Source organism: Lepidochelys olivacea (assembly GCF_965140295.1).
Source record: "Lepidochelys olivacea isolate rLepOli2 genome assembly, chromosome: 11".
NCBI lineage: Eukaryota > Metazoa > Chordata > Testudines > Cheloniidae > Lepidochelys > Lepidochelys olivacea.
In genome coordinates this window covers 8903865-8923749 of record NC_140421.1, presented here as the reverse complement: position 1 = coordinate 8923749, position 19885 = coordinate 8903865, and the positions used below count along the sequence as shown (strand labels likewise).

Below are 19885 nucleotides of genomic sequence, written 5' to 3'. Positions count from 1 at the left end.
GGAAGATTTCTTGGTTTGAACACAGAGCTGAAGCACAACTTTGATGTCTCTTTGTTGCAAAGACCACAACTGAACTAAACCCAAAATGGTAACAGTAGAATGCCCCAATAGGCAGAAGTATGAGATGTAAAAAGAGACATACAGATCACCGTGGTTAGTACAGATCCAGTGTAACTTTTCATAAGAGCAGGGGTGTCTTGGCTAAATTCCAACTCAGCTGGGCATGGTATTATTCACATTCTCTCCTCAAGTGCTGTATTGCTAGTAGTTGCTGCTTTTCACCCCAGAGATAGACACATTCAGTGATGGATAAAGTGATTTCAGTATATAGTTTGTATATCAGTGTGTTACACTTATAAAAGGTGGAAATGAATGTTTCAATAAAAGGCTATAAAAAACACTAGCTTCCCAGCAAACAGGATCTGGCCCCAACTTAAAAAGACCAAGCAATGAAGCTTCCATCACTTCCAGTCAGAGATTATTCCATGGCCTCATACATCATGCTGTCACGAAGATTCTCCCATTATTCAGCTGAAATGTGCCCTCTCTGAAATTTCATCCCATTACTTCTATTTACACACCATTGTATCACTCTAAATAATTCTTCCCAGCCTTGGTGTTTACTCCCTTCAGATATTTGTAGATTTATATCCCAACCACCCATTTGTCATCTTTTAGCTAAGCTGTCCATATTCAGCTCTTTCAATCTTCCTTCATAAGTCAATCCCTCAGCCCCTTGTTACTTTTTTTTCTGATCTCTTTCCCATTAGTCAATCTCTCTCTTGTAATGGGGTGAGGCAGAACTGAATGCAATATTCCTGCTGTGATAACTAGTACTGTGTAGAGAGGATCTCTTACCTCATAGATATAGAAGGTGATGCCTCGGGACATGCAGCCCAAGACCTCATTGGTCATAGAGCACTGAACTTGTGTCCTCACCATTCTCAGCCATGGAGCCCTTCCAAAGTTACTGTTTCCCTGATTTCTCCTCATTATTTCCAATTGTTTTTCCCTAAATGTCCAAGTGTGGATTTTTTTCCAATTTGAATTGCATTTCAAAATTTTTGGCCCATGCTCATATCATCTGTAGATCCCCTTGTGTCAGGAAAACCATGTCTTTATAAAGAACCTATTTTGTCCCATTATACTGCTCCCAAGTCTCAGGCCATTATGTCTCTATCCCTCTGTCCAGGAAGACTAAAGCAAGCTCCCTTCAAAATTCCTTTACCAGGCCTTCCAATTGTCTAGCAGATGTCATTGCTGAGAATTTTTAAGCTCTACCTCTCTCACCTAAGAGTTCCACTGACTTATGTTGGAAGAAATCGAATCCAGGATTCCATCCACACAGTACCTGGTGTTACTACTGTATATTAAGCCAACTACTTCACCTTTAAAAGTACCCTTGATGGTCACAGAAAGTACAGCACCCAGTGTAAACAGATGTCATTTCTCCAACACATAGTTCTTCATAAAGCCATTGCTGACCTTTCCACTCATAAAAAAATTCCTATTGTACATTTTCTCTAATACAGTGATCTGAACAAATCAGAACAGAGCAGCCCTAAAATAGCTCATATCATGTAAAACCGCAATTTAAACAATTATTTGCTGTGTGCATGCAGTACTTGTGGAATATTATTGCTCAGGGATTTCAAAGTCCTCTGTCTTGCCACAGAAGAGTGGCAGGTGCAGGGGAGGCAGCCATGCAAGCTTGCCCAATTCAGCTCCCCAGACATGGCTGAGAGGGGGCTCAGTCTCCATGCCCTTTCAGCTCTCTCTATCGAGATTCACTGCCAATAATAGAGTTCATGATTAGTGTTAGTTGTGATAGTGTCTGAACACCAAACTCTACTGGAGACTACACTGGAACAACTAATCAGCCATCAAATGACAACAGTTTTCGATCTCTGAGGCCCAAGGTTGGTCTCAAACAAGTGACATACAGATGAAGAGCGTATTATCCCATTACGCTCATCCAAGAGATCTAGTCTCTCAGTACATCTTCAGATACTACATACTGCACAGCATCGCCGCCTCCTCAACAATATGTGAACTTTTTACACTTTCCCACCCACAGGATTTCCAAAGAGAACAGCTGTTTCCCCCCATGCCTGTTTAAAAAAAGTGAAAAACATTATTTATTTCTAACATTAACTTCCATTATGCAATCTCCATCTAGAACCATTTACAATGGCAAGTTACAGTGATGTAGACACCAGTCCAGTAGGAACCAGCTAGATAAATTCATTTCTTATTGGCCATTGAAGATTTAGTCTCATATTAAGGAGAAGATTAAATGGATGTTAAGGTTATTAATTATTACAGTGTCCAATGTTTGAATGGAGGGCAACAAAGCAGAGGTCCTTGAAAATTATGGTAAACACTTGGTTACCAAACCCACTCAAGTTCTAGACTACTATACAGAGAAGTTCCGCTGGCTCATGCTGGTGATCAAACCAAATGGATCCCATTAGCTCCAGTTTGTGTCTCTGAAGCAAAACTAAGTAGGCAGAGGGACAGAATGGGACTCCCAGGGAGCAACTCAAGAAACAGCCAAGAAAGGAGCAAGCTCTGGCAGATAGTTTGTGTTCTCTGTCATTTGAATTTACAGCAAGACCATCCCCAGGAGGAAAGTAAGTTTGGACCCTTGCCAGCATCTGTGAGTGCTGTGCTAGGAGCAGGATAGGAATGCCAGCTGCATACAGTCATTGCATATTTTGAATGTAAATTCACAGAAGCTGAGGTTTGCATAGGTAGCTCCAAATTTATGAATTCTTAAAGAATAGTGAGTGAAGGAATAGGACAGTAATTTACTGGGCCTGATCATGATGATGGCATCAGAATATAAGTTATCATCATTGACTTCAAATAGGAGCAAACACACTATTTTCCAGTTAGCCATGAAACGACTTCAAAACTTGAATAATTTCCTTTTTTTTTGTTAAAACAAAAGTATTTTTAAAAAGAGTTCCAAATTTTTAAGTAAAAGAGAAAAATAAAACCATCTAAGCATTTATATAATTTCAGTTGGATGTATAACATGACATATCGCAAATCTTGGTCTTTGCCCTGCTGTATTAATGCTGATTCACTCATGGAGCTACAAAATTAACAGAAAAAATCCAAATGCTAATTCAATACTTGTCTGGCCTATGACAGTAGGGAGGTCTGGAATACTTATGTGACATGAATGATTACAATATCCTGTATGAAGTCCTGCTCCATATTTTTTCCACAGAACACATTCTGAAGTTGAAAGGTAACCCTGGGTATGTAAACTTAATCTAGGCAGGTGTCTTAAATCCATTTTTCTCAAATCAACCAAATATTCACATCCTTTACCCTTCTGTTTATTTGTTTTCTTTTAGCACTTGACAGGAAAAAACACACCAAAGAATAAGAACACCTATTGAACTTCCCATACAATACTACAGTAATACTGGTCAGCATAACAATCACCATTCACCATCATCAACAACCATAGCCATGACACATCTGTGTCCCTCAAGACACCTAAAAGAATATATGAGCTTCATAGAGGACCCAGGTGAACAAACCTTGGCTCTGTCAGATCAAGGGAGAGCAGGGGAAAGTGAATTCAAAGAACCCTCCTGGAAAATAAGCTATCAGAAGCACACTCATTTATAAACCAGAGATATCCAGCTCCACCATCTCCACTGAACACAAAGGTCGTGGGATCATACAGGAAGGGATATGCATCCTCGGTACTTAGTTTCCAAATCATTTAAAGACTTCTGGATTAAAAAGCAATACCTTAAACTACACCCAGAAGTTTATAAGTAGCCAGTGCAGACTGAAGAGCACTAGTCTATGTATCTGTATGACACACTGCTGGTAAGTGGTCACCAACATTCTTCACTAGAATCAGCTTCTGAAAGTCCCATCTAGAGCACAGAAGAGCAACCTAGTCAAAAGGTGATGAAAGGCATGAATAATTGTAGCAAGGTGCACATTAGAAAGAAACAGTCATACAGACAATGACAGAAAAAAAGAGTTCTTGGCCACAGCTCCTACTTGAGTAGCCAAGTATCTAACAAGACCCCTAAATTATGAACCAGTGTTACAAACAGCAGCCGTGCTCCCTTGATTGGGCAAACATATAATATGAGATTTTCCAGTAGAGTCTGAGCTAGCTTGCCATCCTGCAAGCCCCAACCATGTGCAGCTATTGGGTCATCCATTCCAGTGTACCAGCCATGTTAGCGATGCAGAGCTAGGTACCATTAGTACTGTACCACTGAACCCATGTCCTTATAACCCTCCTAGGGGCCTGATCTATACATTGTACAGCAGTGGTGAGAAAACAGTAGTAGCCTGTGGCATTCCACCATAAAAGAGTTCTTGGGATAGACAGCAGTTTAGGGAAATTCCTCCTCTGGGACTTCTCAAAGAAAGAGGCAGAGCCACTCCTGCGAGGGACAGCAGACATCTCACAATACACCATGATCCATAATATCAAAGGCAGACAACAGCATTAAATGAATCATCATTGAGACTTTATTCTCATTCATTGCAGAAACTGATACTCAACCAACACTAACAGCACATTTTCTGGGACCACACCTGAGCCTAAAACCTGACTGACTAAAATTAAGGAAGTCTGAGAAGTCCATATTCCTTCACAGTTGTCCTGCCACAATTTTCTCATCAAGGTTTTCTGAAAAAGGAAGCCTGGTACAGATATCAGTATCAAGCAATCTTTTCTTGAGAGACTTCTATTGTAGTTTCCATTAAGAATAGCTGGTACCCTGCCCACTGATGGGACATGAAGACAACCTTGACCAACAAAAGATGAAGTACTTCCCTTGTGGCCATCACAAACCTGACAGCACTTTAAGCCACCTTTACACCACCTGGATTCTGCCTGTGCTAGGGACTGGAACAGCCCTCGAGCATGAGTTAGTCTATGCAGACTGCTCTAACTTATAGTAGCCTTGGGAAGGCTTTCTTGGCAGTCCGGAACATCCGCAGTGCTAGTCCACTATGGCCACCTTGTGATGGGGAGTTCATCCCACACTGTAAAGGGAGAAGTTAAAAGCAGCCTAAGGAGGCAGCGCAGGGAGAGGCTGCACATAGCAGTCAATCAGGGCCCAGAGGGCTTACCTAAAAGGGGCTGCAGCTCAGAGCAGGGTTAGTTGCCGCGGGAGGGCAAGGAGAGAGGACTGTGTTCCTAGGGGACTTCAGGAAGGCAGCACCTTGGACAGAGCAGTTTCTGGCAGGGACCGGGGGAGCAAGAGGGATCTCCTGGCTGGCTGCTGGAACATGGTGTCTGGAGACCCGGGGAAGAAAGTGCTTGGGCCATGGAGAAGTGGCCCAGACAATTGAAACAGCACTGGTGGAGAAGTTAAGGAGAGGCAACAGGAGGCTGCTATTGACAGGGCCCCTAGGTTGGGACCCAGAGTAGTGTTTGGGTCCAGGTTCCCCCCATACACACACTTTCCACTGGGGAAGTGGCTGGACTATTTGGACTGAGATACTTTCTCCTCAGAAGGGGGAAAATACAGATGGTGACACGGCTGGGGGGCAGAGTCATGAAAAGGACGCTGCGGTTCCTGGGTTGAGACAGGGCTGTAGACAGAGAAGACAGTGGGAGAGGCACCACCAGGAGAGGGAGCGCTGGCTGAGGGAGCTAAACCCCCAGATGGCCAGCAGGAGGCACCACTCTGGTGAGTGAACTTTATCACACACACCCTCCTCCTGTGCCTGGCACCCCCCCAAACCATAGGCCATGAAGGGGGCAATGGACCAGTCATACACAGCTCCTGTGGTGGGAGAATTCTCCCTTGGGCTGTTGCAGGCCCCATAGGCTGCCAGAATACTACACAGAGGCCAGAGCAGGGGTCAGAATATGAACTTTGGTCTATAATACCTAATGGAGCCTGGCTTACAGTGAGAAGCTGTGCCTTACTGCAAGTTGTACAAGATGGAAAGGAGGTTGTTTCAAAGAATGTTTTATAGCTACATGCCCTTGGAACAGCTCTCATGTCAGGAAAAAGCCAACTGTTCCAGATTAATTTGTTTATTTTTTGTGGCTACACAATAAACAGCTTAACCTTGTGGACAATAACTAGGTGTTTTCTCAAGATGCCAGTATTCTCCCTGAACTATTCCAATGGCAAAGAGTCTCCATTTTAGACTCATGGATTGCAACTAACCCAGTTATAAACTGAAACATGTTACATCCCCTGAGAAAAAGTTCTAAACATATGTTTAGCCACTTGTGAGCTTTTGATCCTAATGCACAACATAGGACTAAATAGCAATATCAAGCAATCTTGATTTAAAGCAGAAGAGACACCGTTACATTAGGGCAGGTTCCAATCTCTTCTGTGAGTTTAGACCCTTAACTGGGCAGATGGCTTCAGATCAGGAGATAGGTATAGAATACTGCAATTGCTGCCACTATCCCATGACAGCACGGAAACAGAGTAAGAGACAAGTTTATTTAATTAAAGATAATCTGTTAGATTGGCCGGGGAAGAGATTATATAGCGGGGTGGGGGGGGGTGAGCTAGCTAAAGAATAACACATGGTATGCTTTTAAAATGTACAACATGTGAAGCTCGTCTCTAAGTCTGGCGCTAAGGAGCCTGTGGTCTGGCAACAGTAAGGATTTCTGCTTTTTATTTCTTAAATCATCACAAGCATTAGAACTGAAAACCCCACATAATATTCTGAAGAAAAGGACATAAAATCTGAGTGTACATACCGTATACCAAAGTAGTCATTGTTCTCATCAGATTTTATGCTCCAGCTCAATTTCCACATAATTAAAACAACATTGGATCTTAAAAGAAAAAAAAGAAGAAGAAGAATGGTGCCATGCCAAAGCCTGCAATAAGAGCCACTGGCACCAAAACAGTCAAAGTGCAGAGCTTAATTCCCTACTTAATAAGACAATTAAAGAATATTTGGATACGGCACTCTGCAAGTACCAGCATGGAGTGCTGGTATCTCCAAAGGCACGCTGATCTGACAGCTTTATCACAAAGCATCTGTCACGAGCAGATGCCAGCACACCTGAGAAAAGTGAAAACTAAAATAGGTTAATGTAGCTTTGATACACCCAGAGATCTGCATTGTCCAAAGTGTCTAGTTCTGAAGGTTTAAAGGGACAGTTCAATTGCAGTTTATCTTTACACAGATATATATATGTACACTAAAGAGACCTTTGCTCTTATTTAAAAAATCCTCCATTAATAACCCAACCTAAACCATAATATTACCATTGTATGCTGAAGTGTTTTGAAACATTATTATAACAGTTTTATGAGGATACTGATATGAGTTCTATTTTTAACTATGAGAACATATTATGATTGATGTTTTGAAAGCCACAGGTGAAATGAACTGTAAGTGCAAAGTACTTCTCATCTGGAGACCCCAGAGCACAGCTATCTCTAAGTTTCAAATGAAATAATTCTCAAACATTTCCCCCAACCAGGCTTCATGCTATTTCAGAACTGAACCAAGTGGAGAGAAAAAGATAAGATAACCACAGTGATATGAGAACTAATTAGTCATTTCATTACCTGGCTCGAAGACAGGGCACTCTGCAGTTTTGTGACCTAAAAATGCCACTGGTGACCTTAAAACTCATGCTCAAGGGTGCTAAGAAACGTGTAACCTCCAGGGAAAGAGGGAGGAACATATGATGCCTAAATTCCATTAGCTCATATTAGCTGGTGAAATAGTAGAGACGGAAAGGTGTGACATTTTAAAGCAACCAGCCTATAAAACAGCACCTGCAGCATTGCACTTTGTTTGAACCTCGGCACCGCTGGTTCAGCAGTCCAGCCTACACAGTAAGTTACACAACTGTTCTTAGGTAGGGGTGATTTAGTACACCCAGAAGGTATGCTGTTTGGCTAATAGGAAACACAGCCTGCATCTTAGCATCTAACATATAACAAGAGAAGAAATAGCCCTGTATTCATTACAGGGTCACTAAACTGCAGTCATCTCTAGGGTGGCAGCCAATCACACACAACACCACACTCGGTAGGAGAAGGGAACTAATGATTAAGACAGCCGGGATAAACTCCTGCTTTCACAAAAAGCATCTTGGACATTTCATATTCACACAAGACTGTGATTCTTAGGGTCTCGTTCAAAAGATCCACACATAGTGAGCCACACAGAACTGAAGTTTAGCCCGCCTTCAATGGATGGAGGACAGGCCTGTGTGACACTGGCAGGTCCATTCAGTCTGGAAGGCTGTACATATGAGAACAAGGAAAAGAGGAAGCCAAATGGGCTTTGGTCATTAGATCCATTTTATCCTGCCCCCTGGCAGTTCTCCCTCCCTTAAAGTGATTTTTGGAGCATGAGATCATCAGACTGTGCATACTACGCAGATTTCATATACTCTACATATTTATATCCTAAGCACACAAGTCTGAGAGATACCAGAGGAAAGGGATGACTGTTGGAAAAACCATCCAACCTTCTGTGCTTCTTCATGTATCATTTGAAAAGAGGGAGGTACAGATAACTAATCTTGAGTGGCATGGTCCTATTTTATTATTACTGCCCAAGTCTCTCCTGACTGCTAATGTTCCCTCCTTTCATTACAATCCTCCTTCTACAAGCTGCCAAATCCTCCAGGAATCAGCCTCCACCGCCATCCCCCTACCACCACATAATATCCACTAGTCCCAAAGTGGGAATTCTGGTCCCACTATCGGAGGCACTGAATTTAGCAGAATGATGTTATCACATATTCCAAAACACCATCACAGCTCTAGGAGTAAATGTACAAGTGTCAAGAATTTTGCTTTGACTAGAAGAAACAATCAGAATATATTCTAAGGAACAAAGTGGTGCCTTAAGGAGTCCTTGAGACAGTGGAACCAAGATGTAACGAAGGTTCTCTCCACTCTCTTTTCTTAAAAAACCTTGCACACACAAGGAAATGAAAGACTAATACATTTATTATGGCCATAGGTTGGGGGCCGGGGGGCATTGCCCCCACAAACTTCAAGCCTCAGGCAGGTGCAGAATTTGCACCCCCCATGTGGCCTCCTTGGCCTGACGGGAGCTGCCCCCCCCCAAATATAAAAGTCAAACTATGCTTATGATTATGGCCCTGATTCAGCTAAGTACTTCACGTTGTCAACTTTATGCAATATTAATGCTCAAAATACAGAAATATTCAGGAATAGAGCTGTGAGGAGAACAGAAGTTCTGTTTCATGGAGGATTTTGGAATTTGGTTATATTCCAAAACAGAGCAGAAAACAAAAACTTTTAAATTTCCCATGTAAGGGGGGAGAAATGCATTAAAACAGTTCATTTTGACTTTCACTTTTTAATTTGGTATTAAAATGCAAAGGTAAAACCTTTCAAAATGAAAAAGTCACTTCAAAACAATATATCTAAAAATTTCATTCAGTTCCATTTTTCAAACTCCTCAGGGCTTTTTCCACCAGTTTTCTTCCAAAATCAAATTCTGTCAATCTCAGCCTGAATTCTTGAAGCATTTTGATTTTGATGGAAGTGGAACCGCATATTTCAACATAATATGGTTCTGCCAAAATTTTCCAACCAGCACTAGTCAGGAAATACCAAAGCTGTGATTCCCAAAACAAGATGATTAGCCTGACCACTGTGCACATGGGGGAATTCACCCCTCTACAAAGGGCACTTTACAAGGCCCACGTACCACTTATCTCCTATTTTGAGTGGAGTACCAGGGTGAATTTTTCCCATATATTAAAAAGAGACACATAACTGCATAAACAGTCCTTCAAACTACTGCACATCAGGTGAAATCCTGCTGTCCTGTCAATACTCCTATGGATTTGCCTGGGAACAATGGACGATAGCCAGATTCTACTCAGGGTCTAGTCACATGACTAAAAGCTCCAGGATCCACAGACAAATACACAGTATGGTTGAATACTGCTCAGAAATGCTTACTTTTGAATTTGTTAATTCAATGGGATTCATACTACCTGGGCAATGAAGCCCAGACATTTGCTCTAAACCTTGACACCTGGGCCACAAACTTCAGAACCTAAACATATTGTCACTACCTGTACGCACACAATGTATCAAACAGAATTACCTCATGTCTGTTTATTTGAAAAAAATTGACTGATGGGCTTTCAGTCTGTCATCAGATCAGAGTGACCTCAATTTTTTGAGAAATAAAGTCAAAATATATTCTTATCTTCAGAGAGTCAAGATATATTTATGTGTCAGACTTCTTCTCCCTTGTCCTTAGCCTTTGAGAAGCATTCTAAAAATTATATCAAAGACTGAAAACCCTGTGATCACATTCACATTCACCTTTGACCCAGAACGCCTATAGCTCTCACCAATTCTTCAGATTGTTCTGAATGTACGGTTAGAGACTGCAGTCCCCCAGAACAGCTCTCAGTGCAGATTTAGGAATGAAATAAAGGATACTTTGCATAGTAAAACCCATTGTGCAGACCTTTTTTTCTTTTTTTTTAAAAAGGCCAACTGACTTGGTTTTTGCAGTTTTCTACTACTTCATAGACTTTAAAGCCTCATTTCCTCACCAATACCTTTCTCCGCCCCCTTCCCACCCCCCACCCCCCATATACACAAATATTTGATTATTCTGTTTGAAATGTCTCTGTAGCATCTAGAGGAAAAAGATGCCCAAAGCAAACGCTGATTGATTCTTTCTTAGCCCTCAAGATGTGCTTACACAGCAAATGCACACAAATCTCACATTTCACATTTTAAAATATGTACTTTTAAAAAACTTAGACATAATGAATGTGCTTAAATATTAGAACTTGCAATTATTAAGTAAATCACAGTACCTGTAAAGCTTCCATTTGCATAACATTAATTCATGATGGCATGTAAAACAAATTCATCACACTCGTTATATTGTAGTCTGATTTATGTCGGAATTGGAAAAAATAAAAATCACGAGCACAGAATTATGTTGACAAGATGTACATGCTCTTTGAGGCCGGAGATTTTTTTTAAAGCATCAAAACAACTAAATTATGGGAAAGAGGGGTGGGAGAAAGCATCTTTAAAAATGAGTAACACACTGGCTTCACACATACACACTCTCCTGTTATTAATGTCAAGCATGATAAAGATACTAGAAAATCATTACCATTCATAGCCACTAACAGCCATTAAATTTCAATCAATTCAACTTAACACAAGTGTACTTCAGTGGCCCTTACAGTTCCTTATAGATGTGGCTCAAAAAGTCCTGTCTGACTTATTGCATTGTCCACCACACAAAGAGGCATTGCTAAGGATCGCTCTGAAAAGGACCTATCTTGGTCTTTGGAACTGATGCTCTTTTAACACCACAGTAATCATCAAATCTTTCTTTTAAGAAGGGCTGATAAAAAGGGGCTCTAATAGGACCCTACAGATCAATATAAAGGGGGGTGGGGGGGAAATATAATCTAATTTTAGCTAAAGATGCTTCTTTTCATGAAGTTGAAAAAAAGTGACTGGCTATTTAAAGGGTTTTTCAGTTAATAGTAATAACTGCATCACACTACTTAAAATTAAGTATCTAATAAAGTTGGAATTGATAGACAACTTTCAGGTCACCCACTCGCAATATAATTTAACATCCTTGCTCTATACGCGTGGGGTAAAAAATAAAGTTGTATTTAACTTTCAGTAAATGAGCATTCAAAATTGTGATGGTGATAATTATAAAATACAATGTTACAATGTTACAGCATCACACTGAGAACTCTCCCCTCTCCTCCCCAAAAAAACAACAACTATTTGTTCAGATGAGCTGTTCATAGCATTCTTAAAATGGAAATTGTCCTGCCAACATTAAAGGAATTGGAGTAATGGGTAATATACTTCAGCTTCCAACTGAACAGAGCTCTGAATTCACACAGGTTTTAGTTAGTTGTACAGCAGTAAGGTAAAGGCATGTTATTCTGCACAGGCTTCGCTGGGTTCACATTGTTTATTTGCAAGTAGCGCAGTCTTGGATCCTTAAAATTCCACCTTTCATGGAGGAAAGGAGTGTTTTTACTTTTTCTAAGTAGGAACCCAGTGTTACTCAATGGAATTTCACCCTGCAGGGTAGAAAATCCTTTGAATAGACGAGGTGGAAGTATAAACCACAGGAGTGTATTCCTATAATGAATACAAACATTGAAGTGTATGAAACACGTGCAACCACAGATATCTCAAAATACAATTATGGTATACCTAGGGACATTTGCCCTACACCAGCGGTTAACCCATCCCTTACACATAGTACTGCTGTAATGGTCCAAAGCATGACAACTTACAGGAATATTACTGAAATGTTTTGGATCATTCTGCAGAACATTATAATTTTCCTCCCTTTAGGTTTTGCACTTTAGTATTTCATTCAGACTAAAAAGTAACAGTGAAACTCTCAATGGATAGCAAAGAAATATCTTTAACACCTTTGCACCTCCATTTTCATTTATTTTCCTACACTTACAAGCTGCAGAAACAAAATGAATGTTAAAAAGTGCATTGCTAAATTTCCTCCCCCACACCCAATGACAGGATCGAAAAGAGCCATAGTTCAACAGATTCCATAAAGGTAAATTGCTGCATGGAAAATGTCAGCAAAACTTAATCATACTGGAAGCCACATTTAATTAGAGCTTTTTCATTGCAGCTGGGAGAGAAGAAGAGCTTTAACTATGTCACCTGAGATGGTCTAGATACAGAAACTATTTGTAAGTTAACAAAAACATTTGCATCACAAAGTGCTCTAGGGCAGCACAGTAGTAAAGCAGATGTGTAATGAACAAAGATCATGGCACCAAAACAATCAGGGTTGTAAATAACTACTAGTAATCTGCAATCATTTAAATTTTGGTTTAATTACCAGATAGCAAACAGGTTTAATTCTAGCAAAGGTAAATACTTTCCAGAATACACACTTTATCATATTTAACTCTATAAGCAACACAGTCAAGAATCTTTAACTCAGAAAAGTAATAACAACAACAGAGAGAGAGAGAGAGAGAAGTGATTGGAATTGTACTTAGTACTAGGTCACACATATTAAATAAACTTTTCCCTGGAACAGAATTACTAATGCAGCCATTTCAACTGTATCTACTGTAAGTACTACAGTTACACAATCACACACATGGGAGGCAAGGGGATACAGGCTAAAGAAAAAAATTCAATCTAGCGCTAATGAATAAAAAGTTCCTTTTTTTTCACTGTTGTTTTTGGTTCATTAAATTTTCCACAGATTTGCAGAGAAGAAAACGTGATCAATAAACCTTGACAAAAGTGAACGTGTGAAAAAGGCAAGAGAAAGGCACAGGAAGATAAAAGTGATATCCCGATCACAGATTTCAGAGGCAGATGACCAGAGCTTTGGGCTGCTGAATAATCTGAATAGACCATCATTTCTTTACAGCCTTTCACTTTCTTTTCCCTGACTGTTGGAACTCTTCATTCAATACAATAGTAAATGCACTAAAACTTTTTTTCTTATGCTAATGGCTGAAATCGGGTACTCACAGTTAAAACACACTTCCCACCAACTTGTTTTCTTTAAAAAAAAAAAAAAAAAAAACCATTAACCTATTCAAGTTAAACCAAAATGTCAAAGACAGCTTAAAGCTTACTCTTGCAATTTCACAAAATTAAATTTTTTCTCTCCTGCAGATACAAAAAGAAAAGTCTTGAGTCAGGATAAAGCTGCTAAACTTCTTTCGAATGAGAATAACCGCTTAGAAGGTAGAAGAAATAAAATAACAATAATAAATTCTGGAACCTAAAATTCTAATTTCATTCTTTCTGGATATTTATAATCTACTTAAAGGTGACAGTCTCAAAAAGATTTGAGACATGAAAAAATTTATCAACAGGACAAGGCTCGCACTGATTACCATCAAGCTTTGAACAAGAAACTAAGGCCCCTATTTTCAAAAATGCCCTGATTTTCGGTATCCAGTTTGAGAACATCTAGGGCCCAATTTTCAGTGGGGCTGAGCAACCATAAATCCTACTGAAGTTCTTGCTGTGTAGAACTTCTGAAAATCAGGTCCTAGATATCTCAAAGTGCACACCCAAAACTAGTGGACACATACACTAGTGGACAGCCTAAATAATTTCTTCCTCCCTCATCAAGCTTAGTATGGAAGATATAATTTCTTATTGTACCTATCTCAGATATATGATTTCTCAATGGATTTCAGAAAGGAACATATTAACTATTTCTGATCAGCTGTTTACATGATCTAATGCTATGTCTCTCTTATTTGATATTACACGCACACTTTTACGTATGTATGTGAGTATTGCTTGCTTCCCAACACAATGTCTTCTTGTACTGGAAATCATTCACGCTGGTTTTATTTTGTTGTATTATCCCTCATAATTACTGAATATTTATTTTTAGGTGGCACTGGGAATGTAGCAGAAGTAGCTGTAAGATATTGATTACCGGTCAATTTTTGCTACAATTCTTTAGAATACTTACACAAGTTATAAAGCAGTTGTGCAGTTTTCAACCAATGCTTTGGAATCTTCTCCATCAGTAGAAATGCAGACTATTGTATGAGCTGACTAAACTGGGAGTGAAAAGTGCAAATATCAAATTTCTGTGAAGCCCTGAAAGCTATGGTTTGGAGTGGCAACTAATTAGTTTGATGCTATAGTCACATCTAATGTTCCAAAGTAGCCTCTTTTAAAAACTCACTGACTTAGAATCCTCAACCAGATTATTAAGTGGATTCTTTGTGGTGAAGCAATGGATAGGTGTTTGCTGCACAAATACATATAGATTTTGATGACTGTTTACTGAATCCACTATCTTCACTAATCTGCACTTGGAAACTTGTGAACAGAGCACTTCTCAGAGTACAAAAAGCACAGCGTATGTGTGTATCTTTCAGATTGCAGTACAAACAACTGGCTTACAGTAGGCCAAAAATAGGGAGAGGCAGTCAACTGGGTTTCTACTTTAAAGTTAAGAACTGAGATCATCCTGGTGTTGTTATTTTGATGTGCTACCTTGTCCCAAAACAATAAATCAAGTGTTTGAAAGCTGCTTTAAAAACACCAAGTAAACTATCAGGACCAGGAAAAAAAATTGTCATCTTTAAATCACTGATAGTCTCCCAGACGTAATTCCAAAACCATCATACAGTAAGTAGTCCTTTCTGTATGGTGACATTAGCAAGACACTGTAAGGAAAAGACCTGGTTCAGTTTTAAGGTAACCCCCAGAATAAGGAAAACAGCAAAACAATACATGTCTTTTACCATGAACATTTCAATTGCTTTTCAAATCTCATCCAAAAATGTGATCATTTATATAATTTCATGGTGAAAGAAACAACACTACCCATTTTTTTTAAATTTAAGGTGGCATGAAAATCTACATTTTGTACTAGAGAGGTAGGATCAAGTTCTGTTTTCATTTATACACATATAATCTGAAGTAACTGCAACTCCAGTTTATCAGAGAAAATTTGGACTCGATTCTCTATTTTTTTTAAATTAATGAGCTAATACAAATAGAAACAATATTTGTCCACCTGTATACATCCCCTTTGACACACTGAAAAAAAGACATTGAAAGGAAGTTGGAAACAATCCTCAAGATCTGTTGGGTTTTCTGAAGAACAGCCATTGCATTTCTGGGCACTTCAAAGTCACATACTTAAGACAATAACAACAATCAAGATCAAGTGAATCTTACCTCACCTTTCTTTAAAGATTAGCTCTTTTACAAACATACAAGACAAGGTTGGATAGACAGGGATCCATAGAAATATAGTTCAATTTTATTTGATCTGATTGTGCACTTTTTGGTATTCTGGCTAGGTCATCTGATCAAAGTATGACAAGTTTCAAAAACCTAACTGTACTAAAGAAATCCTGTTGAGTTTAATTCTTGTTTTAAAAATGTATCAGATTTTTAATTACATGCAATATGCTACTTTTTAGTAAAATTAAAGTTTGACAGGTGTCAAAATTTCCTGGAATTCCACCCCAAATGCAAATTACCATATCCACACTTCAGAAAAGTTGAATCAAACCAATTCAACAAGGGTACAGGCTATATACAATAATTACCATGCATTTCAAACAATAAAGTAGTGTAAATGATAACTTATCAGGATTTCCTTTCCCAGGTAAATGTAAAATGTAGGCAGAATTCTCTGGTTTTCCCCTAGCAAAGTTATACGAATTAGTTTTAGTAACCTAAAAAAAATCTTTTTAAAAAATGTAAGGTAGCTAGAACAAACAGATCAAATTGGTAAGTCTTATAACAAATCAGTCTATTCCACATCTGTATATTTTGGATTTCATGGTTTATTTACTTTACTTTCTTGGCACTAGCTCCACAGTGCATGCCAATACAATATTTGTTTAAATGCTATTTTATGCAGCATGCTTGTGAAACGTTTACTTTCAAATTCTTGTACATCCCAAGAGCCTCAATTGCAAAAAAAAAAAAAAGTTTTACAACTGCTCCTTTTGTCTATAGCCGTTAAGCTCTAACAAGATATAAACTTCATCACAACCCAATAAAAATGTTTGTTTCAATATGTGTAAAGGAGGGTGTATGCTTAATTGTATCAAAAATAGAGAAATCTAAACAGATTAGACATGCATGGCACACACACAGATGTGGTAGTAACTCCATAGTTAAGACTGTGTTCAGTTATATATCATTGATTATATATACACATACACACACCCATATACATATACACACGTGTACACACACACACACACACCAAAATATACACATAAAATAGCCTTTTAAAATGTACTTGCTCACTAGCCCAGGGCTAGGTTTTTTTGTTTTGTTTTTTTGCATGGATCATTACTATTTTATTTTTTCCCCATCAACAATGTGATAAAAGATGGTTTAGTAGATTGGAGGTGGGGGGCTGTACTAGTACATTTTCAAATTTTGCAATGTTACAATGTGTGTATACATACATGAACATATACACGATAGATAAAATAGAGCTTTGCCCTCTGTAAAAAGAGTTGTGGGATAGATACTTAATCTTGGCCCACAAAACTTTCTGAATAATCCCTCTTTCCAAGTTTGTGATCAAGTAGTATGTGAACAACTGGAAAATCCTTTAACTGGGCTGGCACTCTGTTCCTAGCTGGACACACACCTCATGGTGAGAGTGAAAGTTACAGAGTCTATTGTAGGCAAACTCTGAACAGTATCTTATTTTATTTATTGAAAAATCATCCTAATCTCCTGGGCTGGAAAAATCAGGTTTCCTAGGAAATGACAGCAATTGAGGCAGAAAAGGCATCTAGATGAGCCGATCACCCCGATTGTTTTAAAGCCACTGAGTCCAGGGGAAAACTCTCAGCTCTCTAAATCCTTAATAGGATTGGCGCCCAGCTCTCCCCAAGCCGCTCCTCATCACACAGGGATCAAGTTGCAGCAGTGGATTTTTGAAATTCCTCAGCAAATATACTTGCTGAAAGATTGCTCCTCCCGGGGGGGGGGGGAGAGAAAAAGACAGGGGGGGGACACTTAAAATACAGTAGTAAACCCACTGATCACTTTGGGGAGCAAAGCTACCTTCAACAGGAAAACAGGCAGGTCTCGGCACAGCCTGGGTGCAGCACTGGGCAGAACTTGCAGGGAAGTGACTGTCTCTCAAGCACCGGTCCTCACTCCATCCAGTAGAAATCACTCTGCCAGTATTACTACTGTACCCTTCCAGCAGCACTGCACCCCCAAAATAGGGGTGGGGACACCCCACAGTAAGATGCATGCAACAATCCCATCCACGGACGGAGGACAGGCAAGCAGCGGGCTGCACCCCCCTCTCCCCTCAGGCTCCATCTAAGCAGCTTTGCAGGAGCGAGGTGGGGGGAAAGGAAGGAGACTCTCGCAGCAAAGGTCTCCCCCGAGCAATCTACACCTCGGCGGGCTGGAGATGAGGGGTCGGAAAACACCCGGAACTGCCGGGATCTCCCGCGGAATCAGGCGACCCCGGGGTTCCAGTCTGGCCAAGGCAGGGGTGTAATTATCACGGCGCAACACGACCACGACTCTGGTCAGTTTCAGGCTCCGCTCCGGCTGCGATCGGGATCCCGCACCCTCGTGCTCAGTCCTCCCCAGCTCGGCGATGGAAACAAGCAGGAAAGTGAGCCAAGCACAACAGCAGAAAAACCCGCTGCCCAAAGTTGCTGAGATAAAACGTCTCCCCCCCCCCCGCCCCCGCCAGGAACCAGCGCAGGAGAGCCCGTGCCACTTACCTGCTGGCAAAGTGCAGCGCCTAACACTGGCAGCAGGGGACTCTCCCTCTGTGCTAGGGAAGCATGATCCGGCGCAGTTGAGGGAAATTTCGTCCCTACTTCCCAGCCCCCTCCTCAATCTCCCTCTCCAAACACAGGCACCCCAAAGAGAAAGGGATAATCATCAAAAATAAACTTTACCCAAAGAGAGAACCCGGGAAGTTTTCACTGTGCCAGCAGCTGCTCCGGAGCAGGGCTGCTCATTCAGCCCCCCATCATAAACTTGGGGGGGCGTGGGAGGGACTTTCCAGACGTCCTTCCTTTTGGTGCCTTTTTTAAAAGCTGCTGCTGCGGCCGCCGCCGCCACAAATCCCGGCTGCAGCTTGGCTCTTTTCCCTTCTTCCTCCGAGGAGTCTCATTGATGATAGTTTGGAGGGGAGAGAGTTTAAAAAAGTGTTAGGAGCCTCTGCTGCTGCTGCTGGCGTGTTTCTGCACTTCTGCCATCCATCATCCCAGCGTAGGACACCGACACACACAAACACGCTGAAGTTTAGGAGGACTGGAGGGGGGGAGGAGAGAGGAGCTTTTGTCTTTCAAGCACCGACACAAGAAGAAAGTTTAAAAAAATAAGGGGGAGGGGAACAAACTTTTCTCTCCCACTCTTTTAAATTGGGGTTTGTTAACTCAAGTCAGATGATCTCCACAGTCAAAATCCAGTGCCGGATCTGTTTTCACTCTAATCCTCCCCCCCTCTTCCCCCAGTGAATTGCACCATTTGCTGCTCCAGATGGGCTGGGCCTTTCTCACATACTGGAGTAGAGAAACACAGCGGAGGAGGAAAAGTCGCTAGGATTCCCTGCAAGAAACCTGTCAGATTCCCTAGCACTGGGCAGGTTGATTTCCTCCTCACTGGCCCATCGGTGGGGTTTGTGAATAGGTAGGAATGAGTCTATGCATACCTGATTTCAGTAGCTCCATGTCCATTCTGGGCAATCAGTTAGCATAGCTGGCACATTGTATGCAGTTTGAATTCTCTCACACACTCACTCACTGGTAGTTTTTTCAACCAGATGGAAATAACCTGAAACAAAACAAACAAAACACCCCTAATTTCTTTGGCAAAGAAGGTTTGTGTTTGTGTGAAGTCACTTCTAAGCATCTTGGATTCATTGGCTAGTGGCGGGCTGCAGTTAGACTGATGGCTAAGTGGGCTCTGGCTTTCCAATAACTTTTATTTTTAACCTGGAGTATTTGGAACTCAGTTAACAAGCTAAATCTAAAGTTTGCATTACTTCTGAGACTCCTAACTGGGCTGTAAAAACAACTCACTAGTATCTTCTGTGGGAATAGAGGTGGAATACAGCTGGCTTTAAGTCTATGGTACATGGAAAAATACTGCAGCTACATGAATAAAATGTTATCTCAGAAATGCTCCAAACTCTTGAAGGCTATGTGGGTCTCCCCCCTCCTTTATGCAGCTCATTACTTTTGTTTCAAATACAATAGCAGGCAGACACAATATTAAAGCTCATCTAGATGGGATGGCCGCATGCCCTAAGGGCCTGATCCATAGCCCATTAAAGTCAGTAGAAAGATGCTAACTGACTCTACTGGGTTTGGGATCAGGCCCTAAAATGCTGTATTTTTTAAAAGAACAAT

At 40.6% G+C, this 19885-nt stretch overlaps 1 protein-coding gene across 1 annotated transcript in view; it reads right to left on the bottom strand.

The window, feature by feature from the left end:
- GLI2 (GLI family zinc finger 2) overlaps nt 1-18784 on the bottom strand; it is a 253069-nt gene extending 234285 nt beyond the window's left edge. Inside the window, exon 1 of the mRNA XM_084642885.1 lies at nt 18428-18784. The gene's annotated coding sequence lies outside the window, so the exon portion shown is untranslated. The remainder of the gene's footprint in view (nt 1-18427) is intronic.
- Between the last annotated feature and the right edge of the window lie 1101 nt (nt 18785-19885).